This window comes from Hemicordylus capensis, chromosome 5 (assembly GCF_027244095.1).
Source record: "Hemicordylus capensis ecotype Gifberg chromosome 5, rHemCap1.1.pri, whole genome shotgun sequence".
NCBI lineage: Eukaryota > Metazoa > Chordata > Lepidosauria > Squamata > Cordylidae > Hemicordylus > Hemicordylus capensis.
This window is the reverse complement of record NC_069661.1, coordinates 100239389-100266279: the sequence shown is the minus strand read 5'-3', so window position 1 is coordinate 100266279 and position 26891 is coordinate 100239389. Positions and strand designations below refer to the sequence as shown.

The 26891-nt window shown below is 43.2% G+C and overlaps 1 long non-coding RNA gene across 1 annotated transcript in view; it reads left to right on the top strand.

Annotated features, from left to right (window-relative positions):
* LOC128328427 (uncharacterized) overlaps positions 1-26891 on the top strand; it is a 78470-nt gene that overhangs the window by 12303 nt on the left and 39276 nt on the right. The window contains exon 2 of the long non-coding RNA XR_008309204.1: positions 2416-2489. This is a non-coding gene — a long non-coding RNA (uncharacterized LOC128328427). The remainder of the gene's footprint in view (positions 1-2415; positions 2490-26891) is intronic.

Here is a 26891-nt window from a genome sequence, read left to right as displayed (position 1 = left end):
TGAGCAGACTTCAAAAAACTTATGAGTGCATGCACAGGCACACGCCTTAGAGCAGGCCTGCTCAACTTTGGACCCCAGCTATTTTTGGACTACAACTCCCATAATCCACAGTCACAGTGGCCAATAGCCAGGGATTATGGGAGTCGTAAGCCAACATCTGCAGGAGGGCTGACGTTGAGTAGCCCTGCCTTATAGAAAACACTGATCCAAAGGCAGACTTGGTAAATCTATTCGGGAAACACCAGAACCACACAACAAGGATGCACTTCAATCATTTTTAGACTCTGTATTACTCTAAATCTCTTAGACAATTTGCCTCAAAAATTGCTCCATTGCATCTTCTTTTCAAAAGAATGTAGAATTTAATTCTGATGAAAACTGCAGAGCTAGTTTTCAGACTATCAAATTGGCCATTGCTGAAAGCCCTGCTCTCACTTCTTTTGGACTACAATTCTTCACCTGGGCCATGCAGAGGCCATGTGCGCAGGCGCGCGGCCTCCATAATGGCCGCTGGGCTGCTGCGTGAAGGCCAAAAATTGGCCGTAGAGCACCCGAACAGGCAAAGAGGGGCATGAGGAAGGCCAGCAGGGGAAGGGGGAACCTCCGTGGACACACACATACCCGCCGCTGCCTTCAGGAACTTCCCTGAGTGGGAATAAGGTTAAACAAAAAATTATTTTTATTTTTAATAAAATGGTCCGCGAACCCCCCGGAACATTTGGGGGTGTTCAACCCAGGGTGGTTCAGTTCAACCCCGAACAGTCAAACTGAACAGGTTTGACGTCAAACCTGTTCTCACATTGCTAATCCCTAATTATTATTACCACTGATACTTCTGAATATGGTTTGGGTGCTGTTTAGACCCAACGAAAAGGAACAGGGAAGTTACAGTTGCCTTTGCATCCAGAGTGCTTACTGCTTCAGAGAAGATGTATTCTGTCACTAAAAAAAAGCACTAGCTTCTTGGCAGTGAGGCACTCAGGACTGACTTGGGCAGAAAATTCACTTTATGGTCAGACCATAAACCTCTCTCTGCTTTATTTACTACTCAAGGATCAAGCTGAGCAACCCCAAGAATAGTCAAATTTATCACCAGACTTGGGGACTTTGATTTACAGATGGCATATCTTCTAGGTCTTCAGAATACAACTGCAGATTGTTTATCTCAACTTCCACTTCCAGGCCAAGAGGAGCTCCCAGAAGATGAGGATGAATGAGTAGTAATTGCACAAATAGCTTCATCCACTCATTCCACTCAACAATATTGTGGAATTGGTTAGGGTCAGGGGCGTATCTATGATAGAGCAGGCAGGGCACATGCCCCGGGCGCCACTTGAAGGGGGGGGCATTTTTTTAAAAAAATAAATAAATAAAAATGGCCACTGTGCATGCTCAAATGGCCTCTGTGAGGCCCTAGGCCATGCCAGGCCTCACAGAGGCCATTTGAACATGCACAGCAGCCATTTTGTTTTCAGCAGCCATTTAAAAAATATATATATATATATTAAAAATAGCCACCGCACATGCTCAAATGGTCCCTTCAAAGCCCTAGAGGCCAGCGAGGGGAGGGGGATACTTTGCAGACCCACCCCACAGCCTTTAGGAAGCGCTCGAAGGGGCTACAGGTATATATATATATAAAAAAATAATATAACATAAGTCACTGTACACATATTCAGTTTGGCACTATGTACAGAGAATCAGGGCTTGTGATTAATGAGCTGAAGCTTATCAGCAAGGATTGTATTCATGTGCTCTTACTTTGCTTCTTGTGATAAGTGAGTTAAATGTGATGCCTTAATAATATGGCTATTTAATGGAGAATTTGTCTTTGAATCCATGTGAAATCCTTAGTATTAAGGCCCACTGGAGTTTCTTGCTCTCTTTCTCTCATTTTAACTGTCTTTCTGAAATACTAGAATATATTCCAAGCAGTGACACAGTTTACTCTGCATATCCTTTAATTATTTTCAGAGTATCTGGGAAAAGTCAAATTCTCCATTTATTTTTAAAACTTATGTAATAGTGATGCTACAATGCATACTAGAGAATTAGACATTAATAGTTTCCCAAGTACACCTCTACATAGTACTTGGGTATTTAATGAGCCCCAGCGTACTGAAATTTGTAGTTTTCTAGCATTTTTTGGTCTGGCTACGTCCACTGCTAAATAGTTTTTGAAATATTAAAAGATTAATGAGCTTGGCTTGTATTTTTCAGCTGATATTATAGTAAAGTTATCTGAAAGATGGGTGTTATGTTTGGACAGGGGGTGCAATTTCAGTGCTTGCCCTAGGCGCTATTTTTCCCTAGATACACCTCTGGTTGGGGTGTCTATTTGGTTAATGAAATTCTAAATATTATTGGGTTTATAGAGGCTTTGAGGGTTAATGAATTACTCTTAACTTTAATTAGATTGCATCACCTGTTTCCCAAGGGTTCTGAGTTTTCAGCTATTGAATCCTACTTCTTTTGATCAGTCGGCAAAAGTAAGTACTTCTTTACATGGTGTGTAATTATCTTATTTACACACTTGTGGCTGCAAGATGGGGCAACAAAGCAGTTTTTATCACCTTGCCATGGCCTCCTGCTGAGGCCTTCCCAATTCCCCTTGGTCACTAATAAGAAAAAATGCCCTAGCATTCTCTCCCTCCTAGCACTGGCACATATGGCTTGAACACACATGGGGAGAATTGTGCCTATGCGGGAAGTTGTTAGACTTACAGCACAATTGGTTCCTGAAAACTAAGTAAAAACATCTTAACTCAGTAAGTAAAAGTAAAAACATCTTAACTCAGAAGTAAGTTAAAAAAAAGTAAAAACATCTTAACTCAGAACTTATTTTCCTATAGGAAACAATGTTACAAATGGGAGTATGGTTCCTGAACCAAGGCCATATACCATATATTTTTGTGCTGCTGTCAAAGCTCATGGTGAGTCACAGCCATGCAGCAGATTAGTTGATGGTGAAGGATGAAAAGTTGGTCATCCTTGCCACCCGCTGCTTACTGGCTCTTCCACTTTTACATTTTCTTCTGGCAAGTGTAAAGTTAAAACGCAGTTGTAAACATGGAACAAGGTGTCAATTTACAAATTTATTTTGCTGTTTGTCTTAACTTGAAACCTCTTAAGTCAGGTACTGAGGGGAATGAACTTTCCACTTCACAATTGGAAAATTTTAGTCATAGTTTGAATATGCCCACCAGTCTTGCACAGGCATGCTCAAAGTATAACTTCACAGAACTGTTGCTATGTGTGCATGTGGCACACATGGTAGCATGTTATGCAACCATCTCAGGCCAGCATTGAGCCCGTTTGATCAAGCTCTTGGTGAACACTGATAAGTCCTTTTGAGCATTCAGGAGCTAATGCGAACAAGCACTTAAAGTCTATGAACATTTGGTCTATGCCTTAGGGTTGCCAAGTCTGACTCAAACTATTCCTGCGATTTCCCCCAGCCTCATATATTTGCCAATCTTTTTCACAGTATCAAGCCATTAAAATCTCCTGGATTGCTTTCAATAGTGATCTAAAAATTACCAATTCCTGGAGGCCCTAGGCCAATCCTGGACGGATGGCAACCCTACTGTGCCTGTGGGGTCTCTCTTGTCTTTCTATCACACTGGCATTCCATTTAGGCTGAGTGTGTTCATTTTCACAAAGCAATAAAAAGAAATTAACAAGAGAGACAAGCAATGCAATGCCAATTAACTTGCAGTTCTGGGGTGTATTGAAATAGCAAATTGCATGGCTGGCATTGTGATTTGCACTTGATTAGCATCTGGATTTGAACTGAGACAACAATTTTGCAATCAAAAGAATGAACTGTCAATTTTTCTAAAAATAATAGGCATCACTAATAATGTTTACATGCTTTCTAAGGCAAACAGCAGACTCATCCATAGAAGTATCTCAGGGGACAATAAAGGTACCTGGGAAACTAGAAGTTCAGATAGAAGGATGTGTTCTTTGTATTGAATGTCACTGATAAACATAAAGTCTTTTAAAAAGACTTCCTCAGTTTGACCTTTCAAATACCAATACCTGTTGTCAGTTTAATACAGGAGGTACTGGATTAGTATGGGCTGCAGATTTGTTTATGGGGCTGCAAGTCTGTTACCATCTTCTGGAAGGAGGTCTTTGAAAGGATATCCTTAGTGTTGTGTTCTAATTTTGAATGTACAGCTTCTATTGCAATACTTGGACTTATTGCAAGGAATTGGAATTCATCTAGGGGTTACTATGGTTAGTTAGTTCTCTAACCATAGAGGTGTATGGTTATTGCTGGCACAAACTGTGCCTGAATGCCTTATACTTCAGAAATAGAAAGCAGAGGACACTCCTGAGACAGAACAGTGGATTTATGATTTACTGGTTTTGGGTGCTTGGAGGGAAATGGCTTATTTTAAAAGAGAAGCTCCTAACAAATTCCAGGAAATTTGGAAATTGTTCTTGGAACTGTATGCATTGTGAAATATACTTTTTGTAGAAATTCGTGGTCAGAGTGATTCTGCGAGTCTTTTTCTTTGTTTTCTGTTCTGTTCTTTATCTAAAAGGGGAAGGGTTTTGAGAAATGGGATGGGTATTTATTTATATACTAGTATTTTTCAGCCCGTTAAAATAACGGGCGCTAGTGCCACTGGGTGGGGGGTACCTTTAAGAGTGGTGGGAGGGTTTACTTACCCCTCCCGCCGCTCTCTCACTTGCCGCGTAATTATTGGATTAATTGGGGCGGCAGGACACCAGCCGCCCCTGCCGCCCCCCCCACCTGATTAAGGGCCAAATCTGGCCAAACTACTGCCGCCGCCACCCGCCCGCCCACCCTCCCAGCTAGCCGAGTCCTCCTCACCACTGTCTTCGGCCCGCGTCAGTCGGGCGATCAGGGACCATAATCGGAGAAGGAGAGAGGAGCTCGCAAACAGAGCTCCTCTCTCTGCAAAGTCTCTGCTCGAACTGGCGCTTTGGGTGCAAAGGATGCAACTCCCAGGCGTTCTTTGCGCCCGAAGCGTCAGTTCGGGCTGAGGCTTTGCAGAGAGAGGAGCTCTGTTTGCGAGCTCTTCTCTCCTTCTCTGATTATGGTCCCTGATCGCCCGACTGACGCGGGCTGAAGACGGTGGTGAGGAGGACTCGGGCAGCTGGGAGGGTGGGCGGCCGGCCGGCCGTGGCGGCTGCGGCGGCAGTAGTTTGGGCCGATTTGGCCCTTAATCAGGTGGGGGGGGCGGCGGGGGCGGTTGGTGTCCTGCCGGGCCGGGTGTGCCATTGCTGCCTCTGGGCTCCTGGTCGGGCGGTGAGTGCCGGCCCCGCCGCCAACAGTGCCACCCGCAACCGCCATCTTTCCCTTCGCCGCGGCTTCTCTGTGCCGTCACCATTGCCTTGCTGTGGCCACCCCCGGCGCCCAGAGTGCTGCCCGCCCCCGCCGTCTTTCCCTACCCGGCGTCCACACCCGATGTCCGTCTTTCCCTTCCCCGGCGTCCGTTCCCTTCCCTCCTCCCAGAGTGCCACCCAGAGTGCCGTCCCCGCTGGCCAGAGTGCTGCCCGCCCCTGCTCCCTTCCCGGCATCCTTACTCCGGCCGGGCGGGCAGAGGCGGCAGCAAGAGACCCAGCCAGAGTGCCGCCCCCGCCGCCCAGAGTGCTGGCCGTCCCCACCGTCTTTCCCTTCCCGGCGTCCTTTCTCCGGCCAGGCGGGCAGAGGCGGCGACAGGAGAACCGGCCAGCATGGCCACCTGGTGTCGGCGGTCGTGTCTCCCTCGGACTGTTCTGGGCATGCACTTCGCGCATGCCCAGAACAGCCCAGGGAGACACGGATGCAGACCCCAGCGTTCTAAGGCACGGACGCACACTTACCATCTTATTATAGAGAATTATGTAACACTGAGAGAGAGAAATATTGTACTGTATTGAAAGCTGTAAATTGTTTAATCAGTTATGTTTCTTTATTTTAATGTACATTCATTATAATTGTTCATCTGTCTGAAAAATTATTTAGAAAAACGTATAAACATTTTTTGCTGTGTAAACAGCTTTGAGAACTCTTTGGTGAAAAGTAATGTATACACATTTTAATAATGACTGACATCCAGACTAATAATAATGGCTGAAGTCCAGACTAATGTTGTACTAGAGCAATGAGAAGAGTTGCACACTGTGCAAAGCTGTGGGGCAGTTGTTCAGCTCTGCAGTGTTGAACAACTGCTAGGTCTCTGGGATACATGCAAGGTTGTGTAACACATTATCTGCATCTTCCACTAGCTAAGAACAAGTCTGGAATAGATGTTTCTCTCTTTGTGGAACACCATTGCACTATGTCCTTGCATTAGAGCAACAGCCTTACAGCACATTAGTTTGTATGTAGGCTGATAACAGTAATAAATGGTCTGTTTGGGGAATCCATAGTAATTTGGAGATTTAGATAATGAAGTCTTGAGTAGCAGAATTCTACTGCACTATTTTTATATACGTTACTCTATTAATTGATTTTATTTATCATTTAATTTCTTCATTACAATAATATATATTGTACCAGCCTATCACATTAGATGTTCAAGGTAGCTAGCTAACAAAGTTTTCAATACAATCATAACAAAACCTTTTTAAAATGAATGGTGCAGCCCCAAATAAATATAGTATCCCAGAGCTCTTCAGCACCACTCCCTACCACCAATCAGTCCACAGAATTCACAGAAGCGCTCCGGAAAGGCCAGGTGTTGACCACACACACTAAGAAAACTTTGTCAATCAGGGGAACTGCAGGATCTCGTGACCAAAATTGAGGTAATTGACAAGGCTATACAAGTGAGAGACCTCCGCTCAGAATTTCTTTGCCAATATTTGTATTTCACTTACAACGGAAGTACATTCCTAAGGCAGGCAGGGAAGGAGCCAGGCAGGTTTCCCTAGGAATAGCAATCTACAACTGGGATTCAGTGATTTTTTTTAACGTCATCTCACATGCCTACCTTCTGAACTTCAGATGACAGAGAGCAGGGCATCTGATATTGATTTAAAGTAGTTGCAATGGGAAGACAAGAGCCTTAAGGTATCATAGTCCCAAGCCATATCTGAGGTAAGAACCAGCATTTTGCATTGGGCTTGGAGATATCTGTGGGCTGCTATTGGCCATTCTTGGTGCTGTTGGCCTATGCCATGGGCATTGCCATGTAGCCACTGCTGCCTCCATCTTTGTCAAAAAGGAACTCGCATCCCTTCAAGTTTGCACTGTGTGCATTTTTTTCAGGGGGGGGGACACACAATATTTCAGTCTACATTAATTCAAGTGTATTCATATTCAGAGAGCAAAAAAAGAGAGAGTATATGATGTGCTTTTGAACTCAGAACATACATAATCCCATACCTGCTTAGAGTTAATCATCAGAGTTTAAAATCAGGGTTTAAATCTCCTTCCTTTCCATATGGAATGAGAGGGAAAAATCCCAATAAAGTTCCAGAGCTGCTCTGCTTCATTTTCTTTGAAGGATTGCTTCAATGTGGCTTTCATGTTGTTACTCTCTTTGCAGTGCAGATAAAACAGATATATACTTTAATATGCTTTTCTTTCCGCTAAGAAATAATCAAATACCCAATTCACTGCCAGTTTGAGATGCTTTAGAGTATGGCACAAGAGACGGGAAAAACTAGGTTTGAGTTTCCTAAAATAGCAATGAAACTGAAAGATGTGCTGGGTCCCTTATTTACCCTTAAACCCTGATATTATATAATCCTGAATTCAAGCAAGAAAAACCTGCCCTCAGAAAGCAATGACACCGAGGGTTGCACAGTTCAGAACATTTAAATAACCTTAACAATAGTGTATATAAATCATCTAATTTTTATAAATACACAGATTAAAATTTGGATACAGAAAACTACATTACATGGTTCTAACCATGCTGTTCTCTCATTCAGACTGGAGAGATTGCTGCTTCATGTAGGAATGGCTGCATTTGGTAAGGGTTGGCTGTCATAAAAAGCCAGTTAATGGGCAATTATAAGTAGCAAGATCATCTTGATCTTTCTAGATGGTCAACCACCTGGTCGGTGGTTGGAACATATGACATCTCTCTAGTAATGATACCCATTTGCAAGAGGGTAAAAGCACAGGAGTTTGGGTTTTGCTGTATTGGGATTTAATTGGATTGTTGAGAGATATCAGGACCAGCAAGAAAGTTCCTGGTGTGTAGACTGATGTATCTTGTTGTGAACCGCTTTAGGCTGCAGAGTAGAGGGGAAAGGGAAACAGTATAACCCAGACCCTCAGAGTTTTATTCATTTATTATTTACTACATTTATTTCCCATTCTTCCTCCAAAGAGCCAGAGTTGTGTAGATGGCTATGTTTTATCCACACAATAACCCTGTGATATAGATTAGGCTCAGAGATAAGTGACTGGCCCAGAGTCACCTAGTGAGTTTCATGGCTGAATGGGAATTTGAACTCAAGTCTCTTTGGTCCTAATCCAATGCTCTAACCACTACACCATACTGGCCCTTTTGCCTTGGCCTGTCTTTAAATGCTTGCAAGTCAGGACTGGATTTTTGCCTGGGCAGCCTAGTTGGCTGCCTTCATGGACTCCCATCTCTCACCTGCTTGTCCTGGGTCCTGTCTCCCTGATCCCTTTGGATGGATACCTTTATTTATACTTATTTTATGGATTTATATTCCACCTTTCAATATCAATATTTCTAGAGTGAATTACAGCCTTGGAAGTATAAAGAAATCCATCAAATGACACAAGAACAAAACAACAGATAAAATACCAGCATTAAAATAGTCTTATCAGAGTTTCAAAAACCTGGGAAAATAAAAGGTATTTGTCAGGCACAGAAAAGACAGCAAGGTAGGCTGCAAGCCTCCCTGGGGAGAGCATTCCACAACCTTGGTGCCTTCCTGGGATGTCACAACCAAGAAAGTCATTCACCACCAGGGCCGGATTAAGCTAGTGTGGGGCCTGTAGCATATGTTATGAAGGGGCCCCAAATTTTAAAAATGCACGTAAATATTGAAACATAAATTATTTACTTGCATAATAAAGTAATTCAATTTTTTCATTTGCCTAGTGCCCCCCCACCAACCACCCCATGCCTCCACTCAGCTGAGCCAGCCAGTCAACAAACTTTGAAAAACATACACACACACACACCCCACACACACACTTTTGTGACTCCTGACTTTGGAGTTATTTTCACAAAGAGAAAGGGGGTGGGGAACAAAACTCTGAATGTTTAAATTAAAAGGTTCTCAGGAATTCTGTACTTTGAGAAATCTGAACCTATTAGCAATTTTGGCACACAACAGTGGATGTTTGATTCCTATGTGTGCAGAACATATTGGATCCCAGCAGCCATCACATTAAAAGGGCCATTTGACAATATTAAGAATATATGTTTAACCTCTTGTGCAAGCCTGACAGGAAAGCAGATGTATATTTAAAATAGTTGATGCATTGCAAATGAATGTGATTATGATGAGGTGCATTAGCAACTTCCATGAAAACAGAAGTATCCAAAAGACAATCTTTTGGCAGGAGGCACAGCCTCTTTCAATCTAAATTACACTAACATGCTTAATATTAAAAGGAGGAAATGCACAAATCATTCAGTGCAACCCTAAGCATGTTTACTCAGAAGTAAGTCCCACTGAACTCAATGAGCCTTACTCTCTAGTAAGCGTGTTTAGGTTTGCAGCCTCCATTTATCTTTGGACAATTTCAATGGGCATCCCAATGTAAAGCTAATGAAGTTGGCAACGCAGCAGTAGTTATTTCAGTTCTAGAGGAGAGGAAAGGAGCTCACCTTAAATTTGGCAGTTCCTTGAAAAGCAATGACCACAAATTCCCTCCCAACAGCACTAGATACTAAAGGAGAATATAAGTGACCTTACCCAACAAGACCATAATATAATCTCCCTCCAAGCTCCCCTCAATTGATCCACTAAACTTTGAGACTCCTCTTGCCGTGCATCTGAGTTACTTCCGGCTTTCTTTTTCCTCTTAAAGGTACACATTCTCATTGTTTATCTTTACCCTCTCCCAGTCAGTCGGCAACATTCAACTAGCATGTCCTTTAGCTTCTTTTCTTCTGCCCTGGCATTAATAGTTGGTTGTTTTTTAAATCTAAACTGCTTTTATTTCTTTTACTCTCTCTGTGTATGTTTTTAAAAACTTTTACAGTTTAAACAAATAAGGTCCAATTCCCTGGTGATTAAGTTATCTTTGAGACCCCTTTGCAAGCTATCTGTTCTTATTGTTGTTCTTACTACTCCCTCCCGTGCTGCTTAACATAATAGATAACCCAATCAACACCATGGTGCCAGGAAGACCTTGCTTAAACGCCCTCGAGCGAGAGAATGGGCAGCAGCAGGCAATGAGGAGAGTCAGCAGAGAGCACCAAATAGAGAGCAAAAGAAGGGGCAGACTTCAAGCCAGGCGTGCGGGGCCCGTAGAAAATGCTACATTTGCTACTATGTTAATCTGACCTTGCTCACCACGCCTATCAGATAGTGGTGAGGAGAGCTGGAAGGCCTCCAAAGATCATTTCAGGGCCTAGGCAGCGAACTAAATCAGGGATTCTCAATCTTGGGTCTGCAGATTTTGTTGGACTTCAACTCCCATAATCCCCAACCAAAGGCCATTGGGGCTGGGGATTATGGGAGTTGGTCCAATAACATCTGGAGACCCAAGGTTGAGAATCCCTGAACTAAGTGATTCTTCAGGTGCTACATTGGGTTCCATTCTGACCAGTATGGTCTGGTATAATCCCTTTCTGAGTGATGACTTGATCCAACAGCAATTGAGCCCTACCTGGCCACACTGGACTATCATCCTACAGTTATTCAGGATTGGCTCTGCTATGGTTGTCTATAACCCAGTGCTGGCATAGGCCTAGCACAGCACTTTTATCCATCCATCAGAAAGCTGGGTGCTTTTCTGAAGCCATGAACATAGTCCTTTGGAGGAGAGAGGCTCACTTTTGAATAGAGGCTTTTGCCTGAAGAATCTCACACATGTGTTCCAAGTAGAAGAAACACGTGGAGAAAGCAAGGAATCAATCAATCAATCAATCAATCAATCAAAATGTTTTATTATAACTATTTGGCTTTTGGATAGGTGGCAATGGCGAGATTTACGCAGAAAGATTCTAACTGACGGAATTTCACTTTATAGAAACTTGATGACCTTTTTTCCTCAGGCATAGAAGTTAAGTGCCGGCTTTGTTTAGTCTCCCTCTTAACGAGAGAATGTCCTTGGACACTGTTTTTAAGATTTCACATTAACTCTATGTTATGTGAATTGCTGCTGAGATGTTCACCATTTTTTTTGTTTTTGTGCTGGGATGAATGACATGCCCAACATTTTTAGTGGTGTATCTATCAGCATTTTATTTCTCCTTGCTATACTTTTAGTATAATGGAATTACTTTCTCTCTCTTACCTCTCTTTCCCTCTGAGCTTATGATATTAATGCTGATTTTTTCTCTCTCCTTTTGAGGTCTCCTTCCTTTTTGTGTGTGTGTGTGTGTTGTTGTTTTTTTAGATATGTGATTTACTTACGGTTTCATATACAGGTTTTAACTTTGAGTATAATTAAATTATATACCCTATTAATTGGCTTTTCAATGTATTCCCAGTGTTAATTGTCCCCCCACCCTGCTGTTTTTTAACCATTGAGATTTAGGGAGCTCTATATAGGGTTTAACACTGAAATAACCTATTCAAAAACTAAGATTCTTTATGATATACCCGAATGTTCTCATGACTTAAGTAATTGTCACAAGGAATTGCCACATATTTTTGTCTTTTGTTTCTTTTTGTTTTTTCTTTCATTTTTATGGAAGAAATGAGAACATATTAAGAATGGGGGAATTAGCGGAGAGTGGACCTCTAGAATTAACCTTTAGAAATAAGTGGCTGCAATATTGATAATATTTTTAAATTTAAGGAATAAGATTATTGGCTATATTCCATTATATGACATTATAGTTTTTAAAGGATTACATATCAAGATATTCTATTTGGAAAGTTCAGTGTTTGATTTTTTTTTTTTTTTGTATTCTTAATTTGAGCATTTTTGAACAATTAATTGAAGTTAGCTCTAGTTTCTAATTGAAATCTAGTTTCAATTTTTCCGAAACATATATTTTCGGTAATGGGCTGGATGAGGGATAACAAACTGAGACTGAATCCAGATAAGACGGAGGTACTCATTGTGCAGGGTCAGAACTCAAGAGACAAGTTTGATCTGCCTGTTCTGGATGGGGTCACACTTCCCCAGAAGGAACAAGTACGCAGTCTAGGGGTGCTTCTGGATCCAAGAGTCTCCTGGGTGTCCCCGGTTGAGACAGTGGCCAGAAGTGCCTTCTATCAGCTTTGGCTGATATGCCAGCTGCGTCCGTTTCTTGAGTTAGACGACCTCAAAACAGTAGTACATCTGCTGGTAACTTCCAGACTGGATTACTGCAATGCGCTCTATGTGGGGCTGCCCTTGTACGTAGTCCAGATACTACAGTTGGTCCAGAATGCAGCAGCCAGGCTGGTCCTGGGTCATCTAGGAGAGACCAAATTACTCCCGTATTGAAGGAGTTACACTGGCTGCCAATATGTTTCCGGGCAAAATACAAGGTGTTGGTCATAACCTATAAAGCCCTAAACAGCTTGGGCCCTGGGTTTTTAAGAGAACGGCTTCTTCATAATGAACTCTGCCGCCCATTGAGATCATCAGGAGAGGTCCGTCTGCATTTGCCACCAGCTCGTCTGGTGGCTACTCAGGGACGGGCCTTCTCCGTTGCTGCCCCGAGTCTTTGGAATGCAATAAGAGCCTCCTCATCTCTGACATCCTTTAAAAAGTCCTTAAAGATGCATTTCTTCACCCAGGCTTTTAACTGATCTTGTTTTAATTGTTTTGAATGTTATTTTTAGAATATTGTTTTTAAAATTTTAAATTGTGTTTTACATTTTTTGCTTTTAAATTTTTGTTTTGTTTTGTTTTTGTTTTTAATTAATGTTTTACCTTTTAATCTTCTTGTAAACTGCCCAGAGACGTAAGTTTTGGGCGGTGTAAAAATATGATGAATAAATAAATAAATAAATAAATAAAATATATCTTTATCATTCCCATTTCTTTCTTTATTATTTTTCTTTTATTTTACTTTTCCCCTATGGACTTTTATAGTTTGTTATGAAAACTTTATAATAGTAACTGTTGAATGAACTACTTGTTGTGATGCAAACAACCAGAAGGAAATTGAGAAGGACTATGTGTATGTACGGGGAAAGATCCCGTACATCTTTCGGCATTGATAGCTTGATAGCTTATTCTCCCAGTTGTGCATTACCGAGATCAGAGTCGGCTGAAGTTAGTCTACCTCTTCATGAAAGAATATCTTTCCACTCATCTCTCTGGTTTTGTTTGTTTGTTTGTTAAATGAAGAGGAGGACTATTGAAGGTTTAACTGATTTCTGTCATTTACTTTATTATGGCGTTTTGTACACCTGTATGGGACAAGATGGAATTTTGATTATAGAATATTGGTGGATATGTGGCTTTGTGTTTTTCTGTAATGGCAGAACTAGGGTTCCCCCCCTCCATTTTCATTGTCTTCTCCATTGATTAATCTTGTTCTGAATCATTTGATTAAGTCCAGGGGGAGTGTTCTGTGAGAGGTTTAAATTTTATTTTCCCCTCTGACGATTAGATATAGGGGTTTTTTTTAGATCTACTCTCTTTTTCTTACAGATTACCTTTACTCATTTAAGTATACTTAAATATTATTACTGTGTCTTTTTTTCTTCTTGTTTTCTAAGCTGTGGATAAGTCATTGCTCTTATTCATGTATGACTATGTCAATCTCAGAGATTTAACCTGTTCTATTTCTATCACTAATAAAAGCAAAAATTCTTATTAAAAAATAAATACATTTTCTTGGTCCTATTGAAGGAGATTTTAAATTGATTAACGATTCTTGGATTAGATGGTTCACTCTGGGCTTGGTCTTAACTCAGGAGAAGCATCAACAGCAGAGATCCAATTTGAGTCAGGAAAGTCTCCCAATAGACCCAATAAATGATGACAATCTTACTTGTTTAGCAAAACATTTTTTCAGAACTCATGTTACTAGCTGAGCTTATTCTGCCCGGCTCCCAGAAGCCTCTCTGTTTACAACTGCATCTCCAGGCTTGGATATTGCACTTTTGCTATGCTTGCTCAGGAGTTGCACCGCAATGTGAGCTCCCAATTTAGGTTATGCATGGAGACAAGTCACTTAGTTGGCAGTGGACTGTTTGCCCCTAGATTTGGGCTGCAAGTAACACAAATTGCAAAGGGGATTAATTTCATATACCCTCTCCCTATGTGGTGGCCCAGTTAAGCGGACTCCAGAATTAGCTATTGTGAGTTATCTGGCATCTGAGGACATTTTGGACTTAGAATGAAATCTAAAACTCCCCTCATCCTCTCACAAGAGAGATAATACCTGTTGCTAGCGAAGCAATCAGGCTAGGAAGAGAAAGCAGAGAAGAGAAGTGCAGAAGCAGCCTCCATCACAAAAGGGGTGAGTCAGTGATGTAACTTTGAAAGTGTGCCTATCGAAACTTTTGATAGAATTATTGGGAAGCCCTTCCCAGCACAGGATATTCTTTAACACATCTGCAGACTCTGATTTTCATCTCAATCAGCCTTGCATACAATAGGCTATTCACACACACCATCCTACCCAGGAAGGACGATCAGACACAATGCATTCCATACTGCCCTGTCTGGGCTCTTCTATTCAGCAAAGTATGACAACAGAAATGTGCTCCCAAGGCACAATATAAGTTGTGCCTTGGGATATAAGTATCCCTAGCTCCATGTCCTAGTGTGCTCTCCTGTGTCTACCACTGAAGACTCCAACTGCAGAAAATAGCAACAAATGTGTTCCCTCGTGCCTCTCACTTGGGATTCCACTGCAACAAGGACTTCAGCAAGACCATCTCCATGCTCCCTTGTATGCTATACTTGGGATCCTGTTGAGCATGCCCTATGCTCTCTTGCAACCTCAGAAGAGCCTGAAATCACTACCTGAATTAGTCTGTGTGTCCATCCAGCCAGCATCCCTAGCAGGTGTAGGGAGCTGGGTCCACCAAGACACCTATTTTGTGAGCATCCATCCTTTCACTAACCTCTTCAACCCTCCTGCCTTCCACCTCGCTGTCCCTGAAGGACATGAATCTCCCACTGCTTGAAGCCCCATTGCCTAGAGACAGGTACAGTATAGTGGTTGTCCAGCTCTCAGGACCCAGATCTATCTCTTTGATTCAAACTTCCCCCTTCCCCCTCTCTTAGCATCTCTCTCTTGCTTGCTTGGGAATTTACACATAATCTGGAACTTTAAGCTAAGTGTGCCTTACAATAGACTATTTTTAAACATATTTGTATTGCCTTTACATTAGGGCCACCTACTAACTTATTCTTATTGCTTTTATTTGTTTTTCTTACATTCTTCTATTTTGATTTATCTCTCAAGCTGGTTTTCTTGAGTTCAGATGAATTGAGTTCAGACCAATCTAGTCCAGCATCCTTCGCCTCCACCCAGTGGCTCATCAGATGCCGCTGAGAAGCCCACAGGCAAGAGATGAAGGCATGCCCCCTCTCCTGCTGTTGCTCCCCTGAAACTGGTATTTAGAGGTATCCTGCATGTGGCTTGGGGAGGTGGAGCCAGTCACAAAATGGCAGCAGATACAAAAATTCACATCAACAGAACATGGGAGTTTAACATTAAAACCTCTGAATTCCTGAAGAAGTTATCTGTAGGACAGGAGGGGAGAAAGGGAGAGTGCTTTGTGAGATAAGAAACTGGAGATGAATTCATGATAAAGTAAAAGCAACCCTGGACACTCAAAGAGGGGTTAAAAATGGCATAGCCACTCTCCCACTGAGCCATCCAATCAGATTTGCAGTATTAGTTGGAAGGGAAGGGAAGGGAGAAGAAGGTCCATATGCCCAGAGAGCTACTTATTGTTATTATTTATTTATTTATTTATTTATTTAATTTCTATACTGCCCTTCCAAAAATGGCTCAGGGCGGTTTAAACAGAGAAATAATAAATAAATAAGATGGATCCCTATCCCCAAAGGGCTCACAATCTAAAAAGAAATGTAGACACCAGCAACAGTCACTGGAGGTACTGTGCTGGGGGTGAATAGGGTCAGTTGCTCTCCCCCTGCTAAATAAAGAGAATCACCACGTTAAAAGGTGCCTCTTTGCCCAGTTAGCAGGAGTTACTTCAGATAATCCCAGGAACTACCTAATGCCTGCCCAGATGTAGGGCAATCTCTGTGAGGAAACATGCTTTTCAAGAGAGTTGTGCTTCAATGCATGAAGGTAGGAACTGGGGTCTCAGTCAGAGGTATCTGGCAGGAGGAGCAATCACAAGATTTCTCTTCAATAATTACTACATAATGGTATAAATAGTTAGAATCGAGCTCCAGGGCAGAACATGTTATGTGTATTTCTGTGATTCTTTTCTCACCCCACCCCCTGCCTTTTTCAGTGTTATACAATGCAGCTGCATGTTGACCAGTATGTAGGGGAGAGAGGGACCTCAACTCTTTCCCTGTTGCTATTTCCCACAGAAAATTGTGATAACTGCCCAACCACTTTTCCTCCCACTGGGGGAAAAAAACACACACGCACAAGTCCTAAGTAAGTTCCCACTGGGATATGTACTCTCAAGGGGACCCATTCTGAAGGGAAGGGGAAGGCAGACGTCAACTCTTCTGAGGCAGGATTGGTAAAAAACTAAAAACTACTCTCTTCCCCAAATAGGGGGCCGTTCCTCAACTGAATAACTGCAGAAGGTAGTTCTGTCAAATGGAAGCTGCCATCCTTCCTCAGAAACTGATGGTGGAAGGGAGAGAGAAGTTGTCCATCTCTTCCTTCTCCCAGTCTGGCTAAACCACACAAAGGGAGCTTTGTGCATGGAGTAGCATTCACAACTGCAATCTTCCCATATGCAGTCTAAAGTGTTACAGCTCAGGATTTAATTACCTCAGCCTGCAGAATGTGCATAAAACAAGAGGAAGGAAATCAGGTTTCTAAAGCGACTGGGAAAGCTCTGCTGTTCTAGCATTATCAAAGCAGTTGAAGCCCATTTTGCAATGAAAAAATCCAGTTGAAAAAGTCACTAAAATGCAAACACTCACAAGATAGAGCATTTTTATAGCACATTATTAGCAAATCAGGTCTATTGCTAACCTTTTGTATTAAATTAACCATGCAGGAAATAAATTAAAGAGCAAATCAATTATGCAGGAAATGTGCAGATTTAATCTATAGGTAGGAAATCAATAATTTAACAAATCAATTATCCAGGGGCATAGAGAGCAAAGTTACCTCTACTACAGCAGGATAGGCATCCTTTGGAACTCTAGCCTTTGCTGAACTACCAACTTCCATCTCCTGCTACAATAAATTGTAGCAAGGGGCTGATGGGCATTGTAGTTCAATATCTGGCATACCAGAGGTTGCCTATCCCTGCTTTAGCTACTACAGCTCTGCCATGATGCAACAGATTTAGAAATCTAACAAAGTCTATAAAGTACATCTGCCACATAAACTCCTACTCTAGGCCTGGGATTTGGGCTGGTAAATTAGGAGAGACATACCCCACACAGACCAGAGCACTTGAGATCTCTCTTTCCATGCATGCCCTTTCCCATGTCTGTCTGTCTCCCTTCCCCATTTCTTTCCAGTTTAGTCATTGTCATTGTAGAGGAGGAGGTGGGTTCCCCTGCCTTACACTGCACACATCAGTGAGCATGTGAGCTTGGCACACTCCATTGATGCCTGATCAGGTGGAAATATAACTTGTGCATCCCCTTCCTCCCCACTCAATGCAAGTAGACATCATTGTGGATAAGAGCAATGGAGACAGTGGCATCTGGTGGGCCACTGTGGGAAACAGGATGCTGGATCAGATAGGCCTTGCACCTAATTCAGCAGGGCTGTTCTTATGAGTCTGATCCACACATTTATTGAGGTGAACAGGAGAGGGTAGGAGAGTCCCCCTGTTTCTCCACTCTGCCAGTGTTCTTCACATACTTTGTAACACCTTTGTTAAAAGTGAAATTAGGGATGTGCACAAAACCGGTCCAGCCGGTTCAGTTCGAATTCGAACCAGCTTCGAACCAGGAGGGGGAGGTTCTGTTTTGGTTTTGCTCGAAACCCCCCCCTCAATTTGGTTTGAATTTGAACTGTTTCAAACTGGTTTGAACCTCCAAAAGTGGGTGGGGTGGTAGCTGGCACCCATAGGTACCTACCACCCAAACCCCAAAGCAATTGGACACTTGTACGATTTTTTATGAATTTTTGAAAATTATTATTTATTTATTTTCTCATAGGGTATAATGGGACTCAAACCAGCCCATTATTCCCTATTGTGGAGCACCCATGGGGACCAACAACCACCCAAACCCCAAAGCAATCAGACACTCCTATGATTTTTTTATGAATAAATCACTTAAAAATCAGCCCTTTGCCCAATTTCTTTCAAATAATTCTGGCCCACCACACTCTGCTCTAGGCCACCCCTTTGCCCCCGACGTGAAGGTATACATTTGCTGACACTTCCATGCTTCTCTATGGAGGAAAAACCTTAAAGACACGTAAACTTCAAAAATCACTTAAAAACCAGCCTTTTGCCCAATTTTTTTCCAAATAATTCTGATACCTTCCTTGCACCCCTTGGGCACTACCACCCACCACACTCTGCTCTAGGCCACCCCTTTGCCCCTGACGTGAAGCTATACATTTGCTGCAATCCTCATTATTCCCTATGAGGAATTCAAAAATACTTTAAAAATTCACCAATAATCAGAGGAGTGTCTGATTGCCTTGGGGTTTTGTGGTTCGAATTGAATCACCCCCCAGTTTGGTTTGAATTCGAACCTGCAGCTCGAACCTGGTGGCTGGTTTGGTTCTAATTTGAACCATCGAACCGACCCAGTTCAAATTCGAACCAGTTGGTCCAAATTGGTTCAGCTCAGCTGGTCCATATCTTCTTTGTAGTAGATGGTAATGATAGTATGAGATCGATGCTGTGTGGAAGAGGGTTCCCAAAAGTGCCATCCTTTGGGGCAGTGCCATCAAAAGTACCATCCTTTGGGATATATTGATTTGGCATCATTTTCTGCTGATATGTCCCAGATCTGATGTGAAGTACTGATAACTGGTCCGGTAGTGGGCTACTTGATTAACCACTTGATAATAAAGGGCCATCCCAAAAAAATGTGATGCCTGAGGCAGTAATCCAAACACTTCAATTTCTCTGTATGTGAAATACAGTTACTTCCTCTCAGCAGTAAAATTTAATTACAGTCTTTATTATATCCTGCCCTTTAATGGTGGTAGATAATAGCAGTATCCAAAATCTGCTACCTAGGAGAGCTGCTTCACTGACTAATAGTGGGGCAAGCCCTGCCTGTTGAATTAAGCTGAACTGAGCTGCAATCTCAGTTTCACACTTACTTAGGAGTAAGTATCATTAAACTTCGTGGGACTGACTTTCAAATCAACATGCACAGGGTTCAGCTTCTGTTCTTGTAGTAAATGGTGATCTTTCCTGGAATACAATGTGACCTTTCATGCCTTCCAAGCAGTTTCTGATTCAATTGCTTGTTAACTAAAGGTTTCTTAAACTGGTTATTCTTTGAAGCTGCTTCTTCAACATTTTATCTAATTAAAGGTTTGTGTACCCTAAGGATGCTGTAGTAATCTCTAGCTAATTGAGATATTTTTCTGCTGGTGCAAACAATGATCCTGATCGCTTATGTCTGAGTTTACCTTCTATTGAGGAAAGATTAATCAATGAGTAGATTCACAAATCATTGTGGAAGCTAGGCAGACATGGAGAAAAACCTGAGCCTGGATGCATATTGGAATGTGCATCTGAGTGAATATCTGTCAGCAATGCATTACTCTCAGTGGGATGCATATCCCAACTTGTTTCAGGACCATCTCATGTTGCTGGTCACGCACTCGATTTGGTCTTTTGTTCAGATCAGGAGGGTGCTCTGTGGGTGGGGGATCCTGTGGTTCCCCCATTGTCATGGACGGACCTCTACCTGGTTATGGTTAGTTTCACAGCCACAACCCAGCCCTGCAGGGGTGGAGGGCCTTTTAAGATGGTCCAGTCGAGATGGCTGCTGGTTTCAGTATGATTCCAAAAAGCCCTGGAGGGTTTTAATGTTGGTCCTGCCAGTGATTTTGTCAATGCCCTGGTGGGAACCTGGAACAGGGAACTCGCCAGGGCAGTAGACACGATTCTCCTGAGCGTCCCTTCCAACCTGCTTTAAAAGTGGCCCCTTGGTGTACAGAGGAGTAGCAGGTCTGAAGCCGCAAGGAAGGCGACTGGAGCACAAGTGGAGGAGAGCTCGGCTTGAAATTGACAGGACGCAGCATAGAGTCCATTTGAAGGTTTATGCAGAAGTGGTGTGTGTGGCAAATCCCCTCACAATTCTGGTCTGCACGCATTGCATCTGCGGATTCATGTTCAGCAGAGCTGTCCCAGGTTGTAAGGAGTTTGATTCAGGCGCCTACCATTTCAAATCAGTCCCTGGAGACCTCGTTCTGCTGTGATGATGCTCTTAAAGCATCTTATGTTTCTTTTTAGATTGTGAGCCCTTTGGGGACAGGGATCCATCTGATTGATTTATTATTTCTCTGTGTAAACCGCCCTGAGCCATTTTTGGAAGGACGGTATAGAGATCGAATAACTAAATAAATAAAATAAATAAAGGGCTCTTTGTCAACAAAATCTCCTGTATTTGGGCCGACTTGGACTCCACTGTTTCTGCACAGTCTATTAAGGTGGTTTCCAGCAATCCCTCTTGCAGTATTAGGTTGGGTCAGTTTCAGTCTGTGATGCCTGATAACGTGGACACGCTGCTTGGGGCGGTACAGCCTACCACTTGTTCTCTGGATACTTGCCGGACTTGGCTGCTTCTGTCTAGCAGGGAAATGGTTGGAGATGGCCTAGATATCATTAACTCATCACTGAGGGAGGGTAGGATGCCTCCTTCCATGATTAGACCACTTCTTAAGAAGCCTTCCCTAGATCCCTCAGTGATGGGTAGTTATAGGCCAGTCTCCAATCTTCCATGGTTGGGCAAGTTGATTGAGAGAGCGGTGGCTAACCAGCTCCAGGCAGTTTTGGAGGAAATTGAGTATTATCTAGATCCATTTTAAACTGGCTTTAGAGTGAACTATGGGGTTGAGTCTGCCTTGGTCAGCCTGCTGGGTGACCTTTACCAGGGAATTGACAGAGGGAGTGTGACTCTGTTGGTTCTTTTGGATCTCTCAGCGGTGTTCGATATACCATTGAGCATGGTATCCTTCTGGATCACCTGAGGAAATTGGAGATAGGAGGCACTGGTTTGCAATGGTTCCGCTCCTGTCTCTCAGGCAGATTCCAGATGGTGGAGCTTGGTGATGGTTCCTCTTAAGAACGGGAGCTATTATATGGAGTCCCTCGGGGCTCCATTCTGTCACCAATGCTTTTTAACATTTACATGAAACCACTGGGTGAGGTCATTAGGAGATTTTGTGCAGGGTGTTATCAGTATGCTGATGACACCCAGATCTATTCATCATCATCATCATCATCATCATCATGAAATGGCATTCACTCCCTAAATGCCTGCCGGTGGGCAGTAATAGGCTGGATGAGGAATTGAAGTTGAATCCAAGCAAAGCGGAGGTGCTCATTGTGGGGGATTGGAATTTGAGGGATGAGTTAGATCTTCCTGTGCTGGATGGAGTTACACTCCCCCAGAAGGAGCCGGTGTGTGGGTTAAGAGTACTCCTGGACCCAGGCCTCACCCTGGTATCTCAAGTGGTGGCTATGGCAAGGAGCACTTTCTATCAACTTTGGCTGATTCGAGAGCTGTGTCTATTCCTTGAAGAGAATGACCTCAAAAGAGTGGTGCATGAGCTGGTAACTTCCAGGCTCAACTATTGCAATGTGTTCTACGTGGAGCTGTCTTTGTATGTAGTTCGGAAACTTCAAAATGCTGCAGCCAGAATGGTCTTTGAGGTAACCCAGAGATACCATATTATGCCTGTTTTAAAACAGTTGCACTGGCTGCCGATATGTTTCTGGGCAAAATACAAAGTGCTGGTTATTACCATTAAAGCCCTGAATTAGGGGTGTGCAATTTGGATTTTTGGTGTTTCGATTCAGATCCGAACCGAAACACCCCTGTTCTGTTTTGTATCCGAATATGGCCCATCCGAATCACCCCTGATTCGATTTGAATCCGAATTAATCCAAATCCGAATTGATTCGGATTAAAAAATGGGTCCTGGGGCAAAATAGTGGGGTGGGGTGGTAGTGCCCAATGGGTGGAGGCTACCACCCAAATTTCAGGGGGATTGGGCAAAGGGCTAATTTTTGGCGAATTTTTGAAGTTTTAGTGTCTTTGGGGCAGATCAGGCACATAAAGTGGGATCTGGGCCAAAAGAGTGGGGTGGGGTGGTTGTGCCTAATGGGTGGAGGCTACTGGTAATAACCATGGGTGGAGGCTACCACCCCAATTGCAGAGTGATTGAGCAGAGGGGTGATTTTTGGTGAAGTTTACGCGTTTTTAAGGTTTCCCCCCATTAGGTAGAATGGAGGGTGTATTGCTTCACGTCAGAGGGAAAGGGGTGGCCTAGAGCGGTGTGAGGTTGGTGGTAGTGCCGGGTAGGGGCAAGGAAGCTACCTGAATTTTTTCAAAGGATTTGGGCAGAGGGCTGATTTTTGGTGAATTGTTGAAGTTTACATGTCTTTAAGGTTTTTCCTCATAAGGTATAATTGAGCTTTCAGCAGCCCCATAAGTGCACTTGGGGGGTGCTGGGGTGGCCCAGAGCGAGTGGTGGTGTAGTGCACATGTCAGAATGGGACTTGGGAGACCCAGGTTCAAATCCCCACACAGCCATTATGATTCCTGGATGACTGTGGGCCCCTGTGAGCCTAATTTTTCTTCGAGGGTCATTATGAGGATAAAATGGGACCCATTTTATCCTCATAGCCAATGGGTATGCCACCCTGAGTTGCTTGGAAAATGGCGGGAGCTGAATGAATACCATATTTACCCGAAGAGAAGGTGACTCTGAATGTAAGATGATGCCTTAAAAGATAGAGGTTAAATACAGGTTATACCTGAATTTACTCAAAAGAAAGAGTACTAAGATTCAGGTAAATATGGTAAATATGGTAAAAGAACTAGATTCAGGTAAATATGGTAAATCAGTTTGCACAACTGCTTTTTCAGGGAAACAAACAGGAATACATGTACAGTAGTGGTTTGGAAAAGCAAGGATATTCAAGACAATCCATGGATATCAGAATGTGAGATATCAGAATGTGACTTGTGACAGCAAGGGATCTGGCCTTGGGGGCCCCTCAGACCCTGTGGGGCAGGGGACATTTGTCCCCCCTTGTCCAATGGATGCTATGTCTATGGGATGAGGGATAACAAACTGAGGCCGAATACAGATAAGATGGAGATACTTATTGTGCAGAGTCGGAACTCAGGGGACAATTTTGATCTGCCTGTTCTGGATGGGGTCACACTTCCCTGGAAGGGTGTGCAGTCTAGGGCTGCGTCTAGATTCAAACCTTTCTCTGGTGTCCCACGTTGAGTTGGTGGCCAGAGGGGCTTTTTATCAGCTTTGGTTGATATATCACTGGCTGCCAATAAGTTTCCGGGCAAAATACAAGGAGCTGGTTATAACCTATAATGTCCTAAACAGGCTAGGCTCAGGGTATTTAAGGGAATGTCTTCGCCATGATCCCCACCTCCCATTAAGATCATCTGGGGAGGTTCGTCTACAGTTGCCACCAGTCTGTCTGGTGGCTACTCAGAGATGGGCTTTCTCTGTGCTCCCTGTTGAAATAAGAGCCTCCCCATCTCTGACTACTTTTAAAAGGTTAGTCAAGACCAGGCCTGCTCAACTTAGGCCCCCCAGCTGTTTTTGGACTACAACTCCCATAATTCTCAGCCACAGAAGACAATAGCCAGGGATTATGGGAATTGTAGGCCAACATCTGCAGGAGGGCTGAAGTTGAGCAGGCCTGGTCAAGACACATCTGTTCACCAAGGCTTTTAATTAGATTTACAACTTTAATAGTTAACACTTTTAACATGTTTTACATTTTAGATTGTTTTAATGCTTTAATTTTGTTTTAATTGTATTTTTTATTGTAAACCTCCTAGAGATGTGAGTGTTGGGTGGTATAGAAATTTGTTAGATAGATAGACAGAATAGCCAGGGTATCAGAAGAGAAAGCAGAACATTTGCAAAATGTGCAAAATGCTGCTCCAGAGGGCAGCAGCCAATGAGAAAGAGAAGAAGGAGGGTGGCATTTATGACACCATCAGTCACTCTGAGGCAAAGAAGGGAGATAAAAGTGGGGAAGAGAGGGGAGGGAGAGGAAAGGAGAAGGAAGGAAAAATAAAGAGGGAGAGAAAGCAGTGGGTTTTCCCTGCTGACTCTGACAGAGAGCATCTTAATCAAGCCAAACCAGCTGTGATCCATTTAGACGTGGCTCTATTAGATAACAACTATGAGACAAAATTAAGTTTAATTTTCTTGAAAACCACTTGGGAATTTACCAATTTGATCCTGTCAGGAAAGACAGAAGGATCTGAACATTATCCTTTCTACCATGGTATTATTTACACAAGGAACAAGGGCCCCAACAGCATATGCAACATTTTGAAGAAAAAATCTATAAAGCAGTCATCATTATTTTAGTGATTATAACTGACTATATCACAACACAGGGGCCATTCACATGACCTACCGGGGGGCGGGAGGAGGGAGGCTTTACAAACCTTGTCTTCCCCCCCAGACACTCGACCTGTCATTGGCGGGAGTGTGGAGCGCGCTCCCACATGATCAGCCCTGCTCTGTGCAGGGCAGACTAGGAAAGATCACTCTGAGGCTGGGTCTCACTGTGCTGGCCTCTGAGCATCCCACAGTGCACTGCACACTGATCACGGTGGACTGGGGGATTTCCCCATGGGGTGGGCACCAGGTTAAGGGCTACAAGTGGGGCTTCAGTGCTGAGTTTGGCACCGCAGCACCTCCAGGATCCGTGTGGACCCGGGCGGCAAAGCACAAGCTTGGCTACCTAATCCTGGGCATGGCTGCTTATGAGAACAGCCTCACAGAATGTAAGCGTCTGTAAATGTAATTCTTATGTCATTACTGTTTCCCATTTATTACTGTTACCCCATTTTATTTATTGTTCTGTATTTCTTCCCTTTCTCATATAATAATTAAACTGGTAAATTTGTTTATATATTTTTGTTTGTGTTCAAACAAGTGCCAGGGGGCAACATATGCAGGTCACCCCATTAGAGGGCTGGGGCAGAAACATATGGCAGGGCAGGAATACCCAGGATCAGGTTTAATGGGCAACCCCAAGCAGGGGTACTTGAATGGGTAAGGTCTACTTTTTGTACAATGATGTTGGGGAAGTGGGGGCCCAGCCCCTTCCCTTGGAGGGTACCTGTGTGGTCCCTAGGCTTACTCATGAGAAGGAATGGCAGCAAGAACAGCATTGTTGCCAACACTTAGAGGGGAGATTCCTCATATGTGATAATGATGGATGCTGTTCCTGAGTGGGCTGCTCACTCATGAGAGTGTAAGGCCATGGGGACCCCCCCTCGAAATTCATGAGAAGAACCATGTGTGGGGACGGAGGTGTCAAGCTGAATCACTAATAATGTGCAATGACATTCCCCTTCTTCCATGGACCACTCTTTCACAAGAGTATCAGGCCGTGGGGGCTGGACAGCAGACATCACCTGGCCAGGTTGCTCTATATAGGAAAGCCAAAGGGACAGGTACCCTGCCAACTGCTCTCTGTCTTGGCGACTGCCACCCAAAAGCTGTCAAAATGTGTCCCTTGCCAGCCCATTGGCTCATTTGGACATGTGCACTCTTGCTTGTGCTCCGAATCAGCGACCCCACTCTCCTGGGGTCACTGGAAACTGAGGCACCCCTCTCCCATGATTCCCTACAGTGGAAGATCTGTTTTTAAGAGAACGTCTTCTTCATTATGAACCCCACCGCCCATTGAGATCATCAGGAGAGGTCCGTCTGCATTTGCCACCAGCTCGTCTGGTGGCTACTCAGGGAAAGGCCTTCTCTGTTGCTGCTCCGAGGCTTTGGAATGCGTTCCCTAGTGAAATAAGAGCCTCCCCATCTCTGACATCTTTTTAAAAGTCTCTAAAGACGCATTTCTTCACCCAGACTTTTAACTGATATTGTTTTGATTGTTTTAATGTTGTTTTTAGAATATTGTTTTAAAATTTTAATTGTGTTTTAAATTTCTTGCTTTTAAATTTTTTGTTTTTAATTAATGTTTTACTTTTAATCTTGTTGTAAATTGCCCAGAGATGTACGTTTTGGGCAGTGTAAAAATATGATAGATAGATAGATAGATAGATAGATAGATAGATAGATAGAGAAAGAAAGAAAGAAAGAAAGAAAGAAAGAAAGAAAGAAAGAAAGAAAGAAAGAAAGCAATGCTGGTCTGAACCTGGGACTTTTGAATTGGAGTAAAGATCCAGCCCTGCACCTGGTGTTTACCCTGTCTGCACACACATTGAGGCTCTTACACATTGGGTATCAAAATCTCCTTTTGGTATGTGCAAGTCTTCCCTGGGAAGGAGGTGGTTGCAGTGCAAAAGCGGGGGGCCCATGCAAGCAGAGCCCCCTTTGTTGAGTTAGCTCAACTCATGAGTGTGCAGTCCCAAAGAAGACTATGGGTGTTTAACCCTAAGGTCATCCCCAGTAGACTGACCCTCTCACAAGAGTGCAAGTCTGCTGACAGAAAGCCACCAGGGGAGCAGGAGTGTGGTTTGGCCT